Raw genomic sequence first — 15,416 nt, forward strand, 5'->3', positions numbered from 1 at the left:
TCTAGTGAGATAACAGGAGGATGGTATCTTTAACCGCATATAAAACACCTTGAAAACAAAGACAAGTGCTGTCTCCCGAAGAACATCTTCTCCCAGGTTATTCTGGAAACTTGTTGCCCTAATGGTAAAGCCACAGACTCTAGGCTGCTTAAGTAAGGTCTCCATGAAGAATTTGAGAGTGATAGGAATTCAGCGTGCAAACCACAGGCAAAGGGGTGGGGAAGAAAGAGGAAGATTTTAAACAAGGGGCCGAGCGTGGTGACTCACGCCCATAATCCCAGCGCTTGGGAGGCTGAGGTCAGTGGATCGCTTGAGCTCAGGAGACCAGCCTGGCCAATATGGCGAAACCCTGTCTCTACAAAAAATACAAAAATTACCTGAGCATGGTAGCGCACACCTGTAATCCCAGCCACTTGGGAGACTGAGGCCCGAGAACCAAAAATTTAATTAATTAAATAACTAATTAAAACAAGGGAGTATGATCATTCTAGAAACTGGCCTGCTGGATTTCAATTTATATGAGGCACCCTAAACCAGAGGCAATGGAAGCAATTTCCAGCACTCAGATTTAATTGTGCTACATGAAGTCATCTTAACTCTACATGGTGTGAGATTTTGTTCTTGACAAACAAGTTTGGCAATCCTTAAGATGAGAACCAAAGATTCCTTCAGTTGGCTGGGAAGGTCCTGTTGTTCCAAGTGACTTCCTCTGCCTCTCAGCCATCAGGATATCCTTGTTCCCTTTCAGCTGTGTGGAGCTTTTGTTTTGTTTTGCTTTGCTTTTTGAGACAGGGTCTCACTCTGTCACCCAGGCCGGAGTGCGGAAGCACCGTCTTGATTCACTGCAACCTCCACCTCCCGGGGTTAAGTGACCCTCCTGCTTCAGCCTCCCAAGTAGCTGGGACAACAGGCATGCACCACCACACCTAGTGAATTTTTGTATTTTTTGTAGAGATGAGGTTTTGCTATGTTACCCAGGCTGGTCTCGAACTTCTGAGTTCAAGGGATCTGCCTATCTCCATCTCCCAAAGTGCTGGAAATAGAGCCATGAGCCACTGCACCCAACCCCCTTTCAGTTCTTGACCCTCCTGCTCTTTCCCAGTTTTGCTTTCTTCTTTCTCTCTCTGCTCAGCTAACTCTTCCTTACCTTTAATCCTCATTTCCATATCACTACTCACAGCACCCCATATTGTACTGTATCACTTTAATTATTGGGATTGTATTTTATTAATTCCTGATACAAACCTTGGAATACCACTCACCTTTCTCACTAGTCAGTAACTCCAGAAGGTCAGCAGGCACCATTTTCTGTATCTTTCATCATTCTGGACAGGATGTGGCACTTAGAAGCCTAGCGGAGAGTTCTGATTGAACAAATGAGAAATGAAGCTGCCCATGTCTCCAAAAGCCAAATGATGCTTCTTTGTGACTTGGATATACTTTCTTACTTGAACACAAACGCATGGTTTCAATGGCCTCTTTTCCAGATGAAACTGTTGTACGAAACATTTCAGAGTGTTAGGTAATTTTGCTTACATACACTGCAAAAGACTTCAATTATTCCTCAGAAGAAAGAGAATCTGGCTTATTCAATGGAGGAAGAAGTAACATCAAGAGTTTCACCCCTGCTGTTCATACAGAGGAGGCCAGTGGGTGATTACAGCCAAAGGGAGCTCCTCGGGAGTGTTGAGAAGCAGTAGTCCAGGGCACCAGCTTCTGGGCAAAGCTGCAGAGGCAGCCTGCTACCTTTCCACACCAGCAGGAGACCTTTGGTCACATCACACGTTCTCTGTTCTCACTCTTGAAAATGGAATTTTAAAAAGCACGCAGAATCAATAAAAGACATGTTTTCATAAGCACTTTACTCCAACCGTGCAAGGGGCAAGAATAAATGCATCCAAGATCATCCCGCCCGTGCTGGGAGGCAGAGGGTGGCTGCGGGATCAGCGTCCGAGTCTAAGATTTCACTGAGAACATGTTTTAACGTGGGGACCTTTGCTTAACAGAGTAAAAAACTATTATACTAACCAAGTGATCGACCCCCGGGTCGGGACAGTTTGGCTAATAGGGATGCTGACAGTGAATCATTCTCCCCTTTTGACCACTGCCTGCCTTGGGGTGTGGGTGTTTCTCAAAGCTTGTCCCAACTGGAACAGGGACAACAGGTCTCCATTCCAAGTCCAGCACGACTCCCCCAGTTTGCCTCTTAGCCAGCAGAGACTCTGGAAGGAGCTAGTCCAGGAGGTGCTGCTGGTCTCCAGCACCTCAATATGTCCAAGCCACCTCACACAGATGTGAAATGGGGAGACACCGCGTGGTGGCAGCCACAGAGAGGCTCCACACACACCAAACCACGGCTGGGGCAGTCCCCACTGGTTGTCTTCCAGATGTGAGGAAACCAACGCATCCATCATGAACCACTACCTCCTGCTGGGAAAATTCTGATAAGGAAGAACTTAAGAAAAAGAAGCCATCTCTGGCTGAATCCATCAGGATAGGAGAATTTCCCGCTTCCCTCCAAAGGAAAAGAAAAGCTTGCACACGCAGGGCGAGACCTGAAGGTGATTCCCAGAAAAGGAGAAAACAAAACAAAAACATCAGTTGACAAAGTTGTCTCTGTTCCTGGACCAAACTGCATAGTAGGAAGAGGGCAACTGTGCCTTTATATGCCCGCTGCCTGTGGTTACCAAAAACGACTCCGGGAATGGTCAGGAAAGTGCGATTTTGGACACAATAGAGTTGTCAGCAGCAGGGTGAGGAGACACGGGCCAGCAGAGAAATACGTGGTGTCTTCCAGCCATGACTTAGGGAGCACGTTGCTAACCAGGCCATGCCTGACGCCTCTATTCCCTGTGGCTCATGCTCTTGACTATGACTGCATCATAATTTGGGCCAATCATCTGACACCACAACCCACTCCCGGCAGTATAAGAAGAGTGAGAAGATAGGGGGGTGAGCCAGTCAACACACATTCGTCCCCCCAAGACAGTCAGTGCAGCATGGTGGGGAGGTAGAAGCCTGTGACCCTGAGGAAGCCAGGGCTGGGGTCTTCCAGTCACTCCTGCATAATCTTAGCAAATCATTTTTTCTCTCCCAACCCAAGCTCTCATTTTTAAAAGGTCACAATGCCCAATCTGAAGGTCGCTGTGAGAATTAAACGAAAGCGTTCACGGCACACGGTAGGAGTTTAATAAATGCTAGCTCCCTTTCCCTCCTTGCGCATCACAAGAACACAAGACATTCCTTCACCCCCTCTAGGACTATACGCCATCGTTTCAAATGTCAGACAGTGGTTCCGTAAGCCGCTGAAGCTGTACCTTCTCTATGTTTCCCATCACTGTGAACTTTGCACTTTTTGCAATGGAACTGTGAGAGGAAAATAAATCTTGGGACCCCAGACTCACTAAGCCAAAGGGAAGAGTCAAGCTGGCAGCTGGCTCACGCAAGCCTGCCTCCCATTTGGGTTCCTAAATAAGATGGCAACAAAGATGAAAAGCTGCATACCTCCCTCATATTTTGCCCACAAGGAAACTCCTGTGAGCCCCAATCTCTTTACCCTACAGCATTTCTATTAAAGTTCAACATGGTAATGTAAATTAATAGCTTATCTTCCCAGGTGCGGGGGACATAGGACGGAACTCAGAGTCGTCTCTTTGCCCACCTGAAACAAATGCATATCTGATTGTTTCCTCTGCCCTGCTGTCTACATTACCTAATGTAAAAATGCAGATCCACCGAGCCAGACAAAGGCATGAATGACTATTTACCCACCTCTCACATGAAAACTGCCTATTTCTTAATATCCTGCCCTTTCCCCTGTAAATACTGAAGACCTCAAAATCATCTTAGGAGAAAGGCATAGGCCTGTCTCCCGGCGCCCATCCTTAACTTTCGCAAATAAATTTCCTGAAATGATTGAGACTTGCCTTGGTCATTTTCCTTGATTGACAGAACTGTCAGTGTCAGTCACTTCCACAAGAATGCATGATTTTTCTACAAAATAAGCCACAGAGAGGAGCAGGGAAAACTCATACTCCCCCTGCATACCAGCCTCGAGGAGCTGCGGGAAGGTCAGGGGAGCAGGCATGATCTCCTCTTGCCAAACGCCAAAGCACCTTTCCCTCATCAAGGAGCATCTCTACCCCATCTTTAAGCACACATAATAAAAAGCTTTAAAAATTTCAGCTGTCTCCTAGCAATCTGTGGCATGCTTCAAAACTTGGGAAGGAAGATGCTGACAGAGCAGAGAATGTGGGTACACTTCTTTTCAAACAATAACCCACAAATGAAAGAGGAAACTCAAATTCAACCAGAAGAAAAGCTCAATTGTTCTCCCATCCGCCTGTCACCTACATAAAACAGCTGCGAAAGCAGAGGCAGGCAAGGCAGCTGTTGCTGCCAGGAGTGTTAATGCTAAGGCTTTTCACACAGGCTTTTCTTTTCTTTTCTTTCTTTTTCTTTTTTTTTTTTTTTTTGAGATAGAGTCTCGTTCTGTCAACCAGGCTGGAGTGCAGTGGTGCAATCTCAGCTCACTGAGCCTCCGCCTCCCGAGTCCAAGCGATTCTCCTGCCTCCCAAGTAGCTGGGATTACAGGCGTGCACCACCATGCCCAGTTAATTTTTGTATTTTTAGTAGAGATGGGGGTTTCGTCATGTTGGCCAGGCTGGTCTCAAATTCCTGACTGCAGGTGATCTGCCTGCCTCGGCCTCGCAAAGTGCTGGGATTATAGGCATGAACCACTGTGCCTGGCCCAGGCTTTTATTTTCATCAACATGAAACTGCATTGACAGGCTTTGTCAATCCTGCGACGCTGCCCATCTCCATCAGCGTCTCCACAAGGCCCTCGCCAATGGCCCCATTGAGTCCAGTTTAATATTCATTTTGTTGCATTCATGTAATGGACACAAGCTACCCCTCCCTACTGTGTCTATCCCATTAGTAAAGAACATTTACAAAATCTTTTTTTTTTTTTTTTTTTTTTTGAGACAAGTTCTCACTCTTTCGCCCAGGCTGGAGTGCAGTGGCACGATCTTGGCTCACTGCAGCCTTGACCTCTCGGGCTCAAGCAATCCTCCTGCCTCAGTCTCCCAAGTACCTGGGACCAAAGGCGCACACCACCATGCCCAGCTTTTATTTTCTGGTGGAGATGGGAGTCTCGTTATGTTGCCTGGTCTATTCTGCAACTCCTGGCTTCAAGCCATGATCCTGCCTCAGCCTCCCAATGTGCTGGGATTACAGGCGTAAGCCACCATGCCCAGCCAACAAAATATTTAAAATAGGCTATTTTGACTAAGACAAAATCAAAATTATCCCACTTCCTCCATATGTTAATCCATTTTAAAAAATGAGGAAAATGTTCTCGTCTGTATTTTCTAACGTCTTCAAAAACAGCTGATCCTGCAAGTACTTTTCAAAGAAAGAGACACAGCAAACAGAAATATCCAAAAACAAACAAAAAAAGAAAGGTAAAAATTCAAATAGGAGGTATATAAGAAGAGGAACCTCAATGTGTGTAACTCCTCAAGTTACCGTACCTCAATTGCTTTGTCTGTGCAGGTCCCTAGGCCTGGAATGCCCTTCCATGCCTTCTCAGGTCGGCCATTCCTACATTCTTCACGTGAAATGTCCCACCCTCTCGGTTTCCTCAAAGCAGAGATAAAGAATTTATTACCATTTATTACTAACTTTATATACGCTTCTTTATAGCAATCATTACATTGTAATATAAAGGACACTATTTTATGAATGCCTCTGAAGCTGACCTTTGCTTTCTTCATTTGATAATTCTCGTGCCTAGCTCAGAGCCCGTGAACCCAAGTGCAACGCACACCTGATGAATGAGTGGATGTGATGAGAAACCAGCCAAAGGAGAAATTAATTATTTAAACTGGAAGCATGTAACTTGGTATAGGGAAGATTTTCCTATGGAAAGTAACACTTACGGTGAAAGCTACTACAGAACACAGACAAGTCAAATGGGTATTCTACTGTGAAGAACCGGTGCCTCTTTACTTTTCATATGTAAAATGGGGATCATTAATTCCACTTGAAGTTGTGGGATTTGCTACCAAAACAGCGAAAGTCCTCTTAGTCCGGCTATCAAAGCATAGTGTTCAGAACACGAATCAAAAAAACTCCTGGACAGTCAGTTCTATACATCTCACTTTTACCAGGGATTTATAAAAGCCTGAATTACGATTTATAAAGCCTGAATTATGTTCAGAAGAGGCCAGGAGAAAGAGCGCATATATTATATGATAGAATATATAAAGAATTATATGATGGAATATGAAGAATTTTCAACGTCACTTATAATGCTTAATATTTAGAAACCATGTCTCAGAGAAAGAAAAGACTAGAACAAGAACCAGTGGGTAGAAAATACTGAGATCAAATTCAATCGAAGACTTAACAATGGTTATGCAAATAATTAGTAAAATCTAAAGGTGGAATGAGCTATTCCAGAAAATAGTTAATTAATGTATCATGAAGATGTTAAAAAACTTGGAATTCAAGCATTAAATGGACTGTAAAAGACTAGCTTAATTTTAAGAACTTTTTTAAATCTAAATTCCATAATGCTAATATTCTAGTTCACAGAGTTAGAGTAAGACTTTAGGGCATCAATTTTATATCACATTTCAGCTTTTTAAATTTTTTTATTTATTTTAATGCTTTAAAGAGACATCATTGACACTTATTTTCATAAAATCAGTTTAACCGTGGAAATCCCAGGCATAAACACGGTTCTGTAGTGTTGGAAGCTAAAATACAATTGCTGTGGATTTTAACTTCATGTTTTTAATAATGTGAGATTTATCATGTTTGTAGTAGTGCATAACTCTAGCTAATATCCCAAACTTTCTTTACAAATGGCGAACTACTTTTTGGCATCTTCCAACCTTGAAATACCTGTTCTCACCACTATATTATACTAGAAGTCTTCACCATTCAACACAGCAAGAAAAGGAAACAAAAATGCAGCTGGGTACAATGGTTCACACCTGTAATCCCAGCACTCTCGGAGCCTGAGGCAGTTAGATCGCTTAAGCCCAGGAGTTCGAGACAAGATCAGCCTGGGCAACATAGTGGGACTCCATCTCTACAAAACATAGAAAAAATAGCCAGGCATGGTGGCATGCGCCCATTGTTCCAGCTACTCAGGGGGCTGAGGCAGGAGGATCGCTTGATCCCAGGAGATAAAGGCTACAGTGAGCCATGATCACACCACTGTACTCCAACCTGAGTGACAGAGCAAGACTCTGTCTTGAAAAACAAACAAAAAAAGCATCCAGATTGGAAAGGCAATATTAAAACTGTCTTCAGTCTCAAAAAAAAAATAGAATGGATTTCATCTTTCTTGATAGAATCCACTTTGTCATCAAATGATTCATCTTTGCAAGGCCTCATAGTTCAGTACAAGCTGGGCAAGTAATTGTTTAATTCCTTCAAAACGTGTTTGAGAATTTTTAAGGACAGGCCCAAATACTGACAGCCTTACAAGTACTCTTAAGGCGTTTTCCTGTATTGAGACACATAGATCCTGAAAAGAGCTGGACTTCTCACCCATGGTGCGAGAGCAACTGTTGACCCAGGGAAGAGGGTCTGAGCCAGGGAGCATGAGGGAGAAAGGGGCCTCAGGAGCAGGGATGGGTGCAACTAGGCTCCTAGGCAGCCACTCTCTGGGGTGACAAGCCAACCAAGACAGGAGGAGCAGGGCTGGTGGGACCCCCTGCTTATCAACCACAAGACACTGCCCACCACCTACAGTTATGATCAGTGGTTTAAACCACGTGCTCCACAGAGGGTCTGAACCAAACACAGGCAGCCTGGTTGCAAGGCTGTTTCTGCCTGTCACTAACAGTGAGAGCTCAGGTGAGTTATTTACCTTCTCAGACCTCCGCTTTCCTCAGCTGTCAAATGGGAATAACACCGTAAAGCCCACCCCCACCCTCTACCATGGCAGCAACTAGAGGAGCTTCAGGTATCCTTCTCCATGCCAGAGGCTTGCTAAAGAGCCCTCCAGGTACATTTTACAGTTATTTATTTACATTTTACAGTTACATCATTTACATTTTATAGTTACTGATTGACAGCTTGTTATTCAGCCCTTTACAGATCTTCTGTTCATGTGCATGAAGAGAGGAGACTCTAACAAGCCCTGCATCCCATTGTTTCAGGTTAGCCGCTAGGAGAGCTACAGGATGCAGGGGCCACTGACTTAGAAAATGCCACATGCGGGCTGGGCTGGGCGCGGTGGCTCACGCCTGTAATCTCAGCACTTTGGGAGGCCGAGACAGGTGGATCATGAGGTCAAGCGTTCAAGACCAGCTTGACCAATATGGTGAAACCCCATCTCTACTAAAAATACAAAAATTAGCCAGGCGTGGTGGCACCTGCCTGTAATCCCAGCTACTCGGGAGACTGAGGCAGGAGAATTGCTTGAACCCGGGAGGCAGAGGTTGCAGTGAGCCAAGATCATGCCACTGCATTCCATCCTGGGTGACAGAGTGAGACTCCATCAACAAAGAAGAAAGAAAAAGGAAGGAAGGAAAGAAGGAAGGAAGGAAAGAAGGAAGGAAGGAAGGAAGAAAGGAAGGAAGGAAGGAAAGAAGGAAGAAGAGAAGAGAAGGAGGGAGAGAGAGGGAGAGAGACAGAAAGGAAAGAAAGGAAGGGAAGGGAAGGGAAGGGGAGAGAGGGAAAGAGGGAGAGAGAGAGAGAGAGATGAAGGGAAGGGAAGGGAAGGGAAGGAAAGGGAGGGGGGGGAGGGGAGGGGAGGGAAAGGAAGGGAAGGGAAGGGAAGGGAAGGGGAGAGAGGGAGAGAGGGAGAGAGATGAAGGGAAGGGAAGGGAAGGGAAGGAAAGGGAGGGGAGGGGAGGGGAGGGAAAGGAAGGGAAGGGAAGGGAAGGGAAGGGAAGGGGAGAGAGGGAGAGAGGGAGAGAGATGAAGGGAAGGGAAGGGAAGGAAAGGGAGGGGAGGGGAGGGGAGGGGAGGGAAAGGAAGGGAAGGCCAGATGCCTGAAGCTGGAAGAGAGGTGGCACCTCACCTACAAACTCCATGGAGTATGACCTGTTTTGTTAGTTAGTTTAATGGGTGGCTTCCGTCTACACGGCAGAAATTTACGTGGACCTTCCTTTCGTGGTAATGTGGGAGTGAGGCTGTGGGAAAGGGGTCCACCCAGCCCAATGTCTCAGCAGTTTTGTTATCTACTACCAAGACTGAAGAGCTGTCCACGGGAAACTGGCTTCTGTCAGCACGCAATCCACCCATCGCTCACTTCTCGCCAACAAAATCCCTCTGTTAGTCACACACCCCATCTGTGTGTCAACATGAAACGGGAGAAATTCCCTTGTCCCCCTCTCAGGGAGTGTGATGCGGGAGTGGCTCGCTTCTTCCGTGTCCCGCTGCTCAAACCTCTAGGGGAGCACGCAGACGGGCAGGCAGTGTCCAGGGGTGAATGTTTACTGCTGCGGCCCCAGTGGGCATGTGTTCCAGGGTGTTCCTTTAGTTTAGCCGTCTGTAGGAGGCTTCCATTAGCTCAATCAGACCCCTGCCTTATCGCAAGGACAGAGGGCTTTCTGTATCTCTGGGTTCTTGCCTTGGTGTATCCGAAGAATCGGATCACATGTGGGCTTGGAGAATGAGTGCAAGGTTTTATTGAATGGAAGAAGCTCTCAGCAGATGGGGGAGCCAGGAGGGAGATGGATTTCCCCTGGAGTTAGGCCGCTGAACGGCCTGGACTCTCCCCTGACTGCCCTCACCCAACTCCACATCCTTCTGCCGGTCGGTGGCCTGCAGCCTGCTGGTGCCTGTCGGTGCCTGTCTGTGCGCCCCTCTTGACGTCCAGCCACCCATGTGTTCCTCCGCTGACGTGCTCCTCTCCACGTCCAGCTACCTATGTGTCTGCCTGCTAGGGTCCTGGGGATTTTACAGGCACAGCGTGGGGATGTGGCAGGCCAGGGTGGTCTTGGGAAACGCAACATTTGGGCAGGAAAACAAAAATGCCTGTCCTCACCTAGGTCCGTAGGCACAGGCCTGGGGATGGAGCCCTAACCAGGGACCATGCCCTTCCTCCTTCAGTATTAAAGGGACCGCACCCTTCCCTTCCCAGCACTTCTCTTCCCCTCTTTCGTATCAGACATAAAAGTGAGAAATGACCCAGTGAGGCAAGGACATGATGACAGGTGGACCCAAAAGGCAACACCCTGACCCTGACTTGCTCCAGGAAACATCCAACCACAGAAAGTTTCCTGCTCCCCTCCCCTAATAGTAAATAATCCTTCCTCTTTCGAAATGTCCCCAAAGGGCTCACCTGCTCCCTTGCAGCCAAACCATGGTCTGCTCAATGTACCCTAAGACCAATTAAGTCTTCCTGCTTCTAAAACTGACACCTTAAGAGAAGCTTGTCAAGTATTCCCTTTTGACTCTAGAAAACCCATTGTCCTCTCTAGCACCTCTGCTTCCTGCTGCAAGAAAAGCCAGGCAGGTGGGTTCCCTGGTGGCAAGTTAATGAATCAATGACTTTTGTTCCTTTTGTCTTTGCAACCACAGCTGGGAGCAGTGCTGCTAGGTGTTCCCAGGAAATAAGCCCTGGGCAGGGCAGTCATCAGGAAGCCTGGGACACGCAGAACACAGCAGGACTGACAAACACCCAGGCAACTGTTTCCTGCATACAACGGGGAAGCAGTGAAGATTTTTCATTTGAAAACGTCGTAAGCCTCAGCTGGCTGACGTGACAACAGTCTACACAGTGGTTTCATGCCAGCAAGGGTTGCACCAGGGTTACTTCGTACCTGATGGGCTTTTGCATGCAATGCCTGGTCTCTGCCCTCCAAAGAGGGAATGCACACAGACCCTCCATCTTTAGGATTCCCTGTAACACCCATCAGCGAGGCAATGGCCCTGCTGGGAGGAAGGAGGCTTTTCTCCTCTCGTGGCGCTGCAAGTGCAGGAACAGACATCTGCCACAATGACCCTAGAAAGGAAAAGGGAGGAACCAACAGTGCTCCTCGGTTTTAGGACTCGGAAAAAGTTACAGCTTTCCAGGTAATCCTTGTGAAATTTAATTCAGAAAGTATGTGCTGGCCCCGTGTGCTCGGCCCTGATAGTAAATGTCCAAGGGGATCAAGAGGAGCACGGCACAGGTCCCCTGTTCTCAAGGGCAGGGTCGCTCCAAAAACACAGACACTAAGAGGAAGACACTTGCAAGCAACAGTCCCATGAATGAGAAAGACAACACGTGGCTCACTGTAAAAATGTGGTGCCGCTGTAAAGGCTAAAAATCATGAGAAACAGCGGGTCCCTTCCACCACCACGTTCTGAGCACGCTCTGTGTGCTCTGCTCCCCAGCAGACTCTGGCAACACCAATAAAAAGAACGCCATTTGAACGCCACCAAGACCACACTGGAGACAACCTCGATCTTTCCTCTGTATGAAGGGACTGGCTGAGGAGAGTGATCACAGGGTCCTTTCCAGTCCCAGGATCCTGCGATCCTATACAGAAGGAAGGACTGGTCAGGCCAAGGACTCTGGTGGAAAACAGGGAATTCGTGGGCAACAATAAGGTGTGTGCACAGCCCCTCGAGAAGATGTGCCAGTCCTTATCTAAGCCACAGGAGCCTGTCTCCTGTGAATGCCATCATCTGGGGCTGCCTTGCTGGCCAGTGTCCTCTGGATTTGGTCATGGGGAAGCAACAACAGGGGGTTTGGATTTGGTCATTGGGAAGCAACAACAAGGAAAGCGGTTGGCGTTTCTCTTCCCAGGATGCCTCCCCCTGGCTTCTCCTGGCTACAGCCACATTTCTCTGCTCAGCTCCTTCTTCACAGCCCCTCCCAGTACAGCTGCAGTTCCATGCCCTCTCTCCAGGCCACAGCATGGTCTCACTCTTGTTATCCTGGTTCATTCTGTTAAATTCTTGAGGAAGTTAGTATATCAACAATGGCGTGATGTCTCTTAGATGTCAAGCACTGCATTAAATTCTTTACATGCATTTTCTCAATTAACTTCACAATGATTCCATGTGCTATTATCATCCCTGCTCTAAAGATAAGAAACCGAGGCTTAGAGATACTGAGCAAATTGCCCAATAGTAAACATTCCAGTACTTAACTTCTGTGGTTTATGGTGGATCGTGTCCATGGATGGAAATTTCAGAAACTTGTCAGTTCCACAACATAAAATGTCCTATCCTAGTTGTAGGGACAAGAGAACGCAAAAGATACAGTCCCGGCCCTAGAAAAGACTGTAATCTTGGAGTATCAAAGGGAATAAAAAAGCTATGCAGAGGAGGAGGACAAAGAAACAGCACATGCACAGAACTGACAGTTGGAGGTGAATAAACACAGATCCCAGCATTGAGCCCGTTGGTCTCAGGAGATAGGTATGTGAGGATTAAGAGCATGGAAGCGGCCAGGTGTGGTGGCTCACACCTGTAATCCCAACACTTTGGGAGGCCGAGATGGGTGGATCACTTGAGGTCAGGAGGTCAAGACCAGCCTGACCAACATAGTGAAACCCTGCCTCTACTAAAAAAATACAAAATTAGCTGGGCGTGGTGGCGCATGCTTGTAATCCCAGCTACTTGGGAGGCTGAGGCAGGAGGATTGCTTGAACCCAGGAGGCAGAAGTTGCAGTGAGCGGAGATCGTACCATTGCACTCCAGCCTAGACAACAAAAGCAAAACTCCATCTCAAAAAAAAAAAAAACAAAAAAAGAGCATGGAAGATGATCTCTATTCAGAAAGTCGTACAGACACAATAACAAACCATGGATGTCCACACAGGAAACTCAAATGCATCCGTGATTTGTTAATATGGTAGAAGAGATTCTCAGAAGCAGCCATCCCTCCACAAGATCATCTCTTGACTCACACACCTTCACTCTCCGTGGCACCTCTTGCCCTCAACCTGCTATTTCCTCTAGTTGTGGGGAAAAATCCATGGATTTCACCACACACAGCTACCTCCCAACCCTAACAAAAGATGACCCCCAAAATCTACAAACAAGCAAAAATCCAAATCCAAATATCAACACAGGTCCCGCAGGCAGGCCCACTCTTGACAGACTGCCATTGTTAATTGCAATCATTGCCATTTATCTTACACTATCATGTCTTTTGGACTGTGGGCTTTGGGGGGCCTTCAATTTCGTTGCAGATGGCATGGTAGAACATTCTGATTTCACAGTGGGACATTCTTATAAAAAGTGGGTGATTTCTACCTTGAGGTGATGAATGCTTTCTTACGCCTGCCGTTTTCCTCTCTAGGGTGATTACAGAGCTTCCTCTGGCCTGCCATAACGCATTGTCTCTGGGAAAATGGGAAGATTTTACGGCCCCGACATGAATAAGGAATGTGCTTTGAGTTGTTTTTCTGATAGATATAGAGCAAACGTCATGACTTCTGTTTTTCGGGTTCAAGATCATCTGGCCTGGCCTGAAGCAGATTTCCAAGTCTAGACTTCGGGCAACACTTTGAGACCCAGATGCTCGGCCAGGATCAGAGAACCAGGCACTGACGGGGGAGGGTTAAGGCCCCCTGCAGCCCCTGCAGGGATGCAAACGCTGGCCTGCACAGCTGCCAAAAGACTCCACTTGAACCTCCAAGACTGTACAACCTAGAGCGTCATTTACAGATGTGAGCAGCCCCCGGTAAAACAGTAGACATATGAAGAGAGTTAGCAACCAGAAGGAAGAATTGGGCAGAGCCAACCAGCACAACAACAATGGCCACAAAAGTGGACTGAATGCAAGAAACGAGAGGTGCGGCAGACAGTGATGTTCCCCACCCGCCTCACCAGCTCCCAACGTTTTCCCACCTCTGAAGTCGGATCGGAACATGGGAGCAGTTCTCACAAGTGGACTGCGAGAGGCCATTTCCCTCCCACACCACACTGGAAAAACACACACCCCATTCCTTTCCCACCATCCTCCGTTTCTGACCTTCCTCTACTTCTTAGGGAAGGAATTGAGTGTAATTTTTTTCAAATTCTGCATCATGACCCATTACTGCATCACCAAGTCAATTTAATAAGACCAGACATTGAAAAGAAAACAGAATTGGGCAGAATAAAATATTAGAAGGCCTGGGGAATGGTCAAGGCAAGTATTGTTTGGTGGGTCATATGTGTGTACTGAGTCATCAGGTAAAAGGAATTTACTGTGGTTCCAAAGAGCTTAAAAGTCACTGACTCAGAAGGAGAGCTGTGTAGTCAGTCATGCACAAATATTACAGAGGCCGACACCCAGTGCTTAGAGCTCCATCACATATCCCATCCTTGCCATTTGACTTTAATCAGCTTTCTTAAACTGCTAAGCCTCCATTTCTTCAAACAGAAAACAAGTTACACAATAATGAAGCCAAGGACCGTCCGGAGGGCAAAATATACCAGATATATGTGAAAGCAATTTGCACAATAGAAAGAACCTTGCCAATGTTAATAGCTGTTACCTTAAATCCATGCCTTTGTACAATCTGAACACTGGTTCTAGAATTAAAAGCTTCATTCTCTGTGGAAGGAATTTCAAGCACCGTTAGAAGGAGAAACCTGAGCCACTGAAAAGCTCTGGCTTCATCCACGGGTATGCAAGGGTTTCTGGTAAGTTGACAAAGAGTTTAGGAGATGTCTTTGTAGTCAATGCACTTAAGAAAGCAAATCATAACATCGCCCCTTCGAAACCAATTTCACAGTGGCCATTCATGTATAAGTATTGTGCCGGTAACAAATACTCTCACCCAGATGGTAGTTCAGAACTTGTCAAAAAGTGCCTCCATAGCAATATTCTGTTAACCATCTTGTACATCCGGGTGTCACATAAGCAAAGAACCAAGGAAAATGAATGTCATTACAAAAAAATAACCTGTCTACATCCTCTTCCCCTTCTAGAGGAACCACAGCCACTATTTCCTTGCTCCTAGATCTAAATCGCTTAGCCTTCTATTAGAAGAGTGCAATCATCATTTTCCAGTGGAAATGTTCAGGTCAGGAAAAACTTAGCATGAGAATGATGAGATATTGCAACTGCCTGACTACAGCCCCGGGACTCATAGGAACCCCAGGACCTACCTAGCTCAGTGGGAAAGAAGTAGGAAGAGATATACAAAGGTTTGTTGAATCAATCATCTGAAATGTATAAGCTGGATAGACTGCATAACCATAAAACAAAGGCCACTTTCTCCCTGCATCCCCGGGCTCCATCCCTCTTGGCTCATTCCTTCCTCTCAAGGAGCACCCACTTTCACACCCCCATCCCTACCACCAGAATGGTCGAAGGGGACTTTCAAGCCACTCTAGTAGGAAATGTCCACATTCCAACATCCAGGCTTCCAGCCTGGTGAGACGGTGACTGCCTTCTTCACCAGGTCCAATGGATGAAGTTCCAATGCATATTAATAATGAGGGATGCAAATGGTATTG

The 15,416-nt window shown here is 46.6% G+C and overlaps 2 protein-coding genes across 9 annotated transcripts in view; both read right to left on the reverse strand.

Moving 5' to 3' along the window:
* The window catches only part of PCP4 (Purkinje cell protein 4), a 485,020-nt gene that overhangs the window by 264,404 nt on the left and 205,200 nt on the right, over positions 1-15,416 (reverse strand). The window lies entirely within an intron of this gene.
* The window catches only part of B3GALT5 (beta-1,3-galactosyltransferase 5), a 44,357-nt gene that overhangs the window by 15,654 nt on the left and 13,287 nt on the right, over positions 1-15,416 (reverse strand). The window contains exon 2 of one of the 2 annotated variants that reach the window (XM_050784584.1): positions 1,263-1,493. The gene's annotated coding sequence lies outside the window, so the exon portion shown is untranslated. Of the gene's footprint in view, positions 1-1,262; positions 1,788-15,416 lie in introns of those variants that run through there. The other variant, XM_050784585.1, reaches the window with a different exon arrangement.

The sequence above is a fragment of the Macaca thibetana genome, chromosome 3 (assembly GCF_024542745.1).
Source record: "Macaca thibetana thibetana isolate TM-01 chromosome 3, ASM2454274v1, whole genome shotgun sequence".
NCBI classification, from domain to species: Eukaryota; Metazoa; Chordata; class Mammalia; order Primates; family Cercopithecidae; genus Macaca; species Macaca thibetana.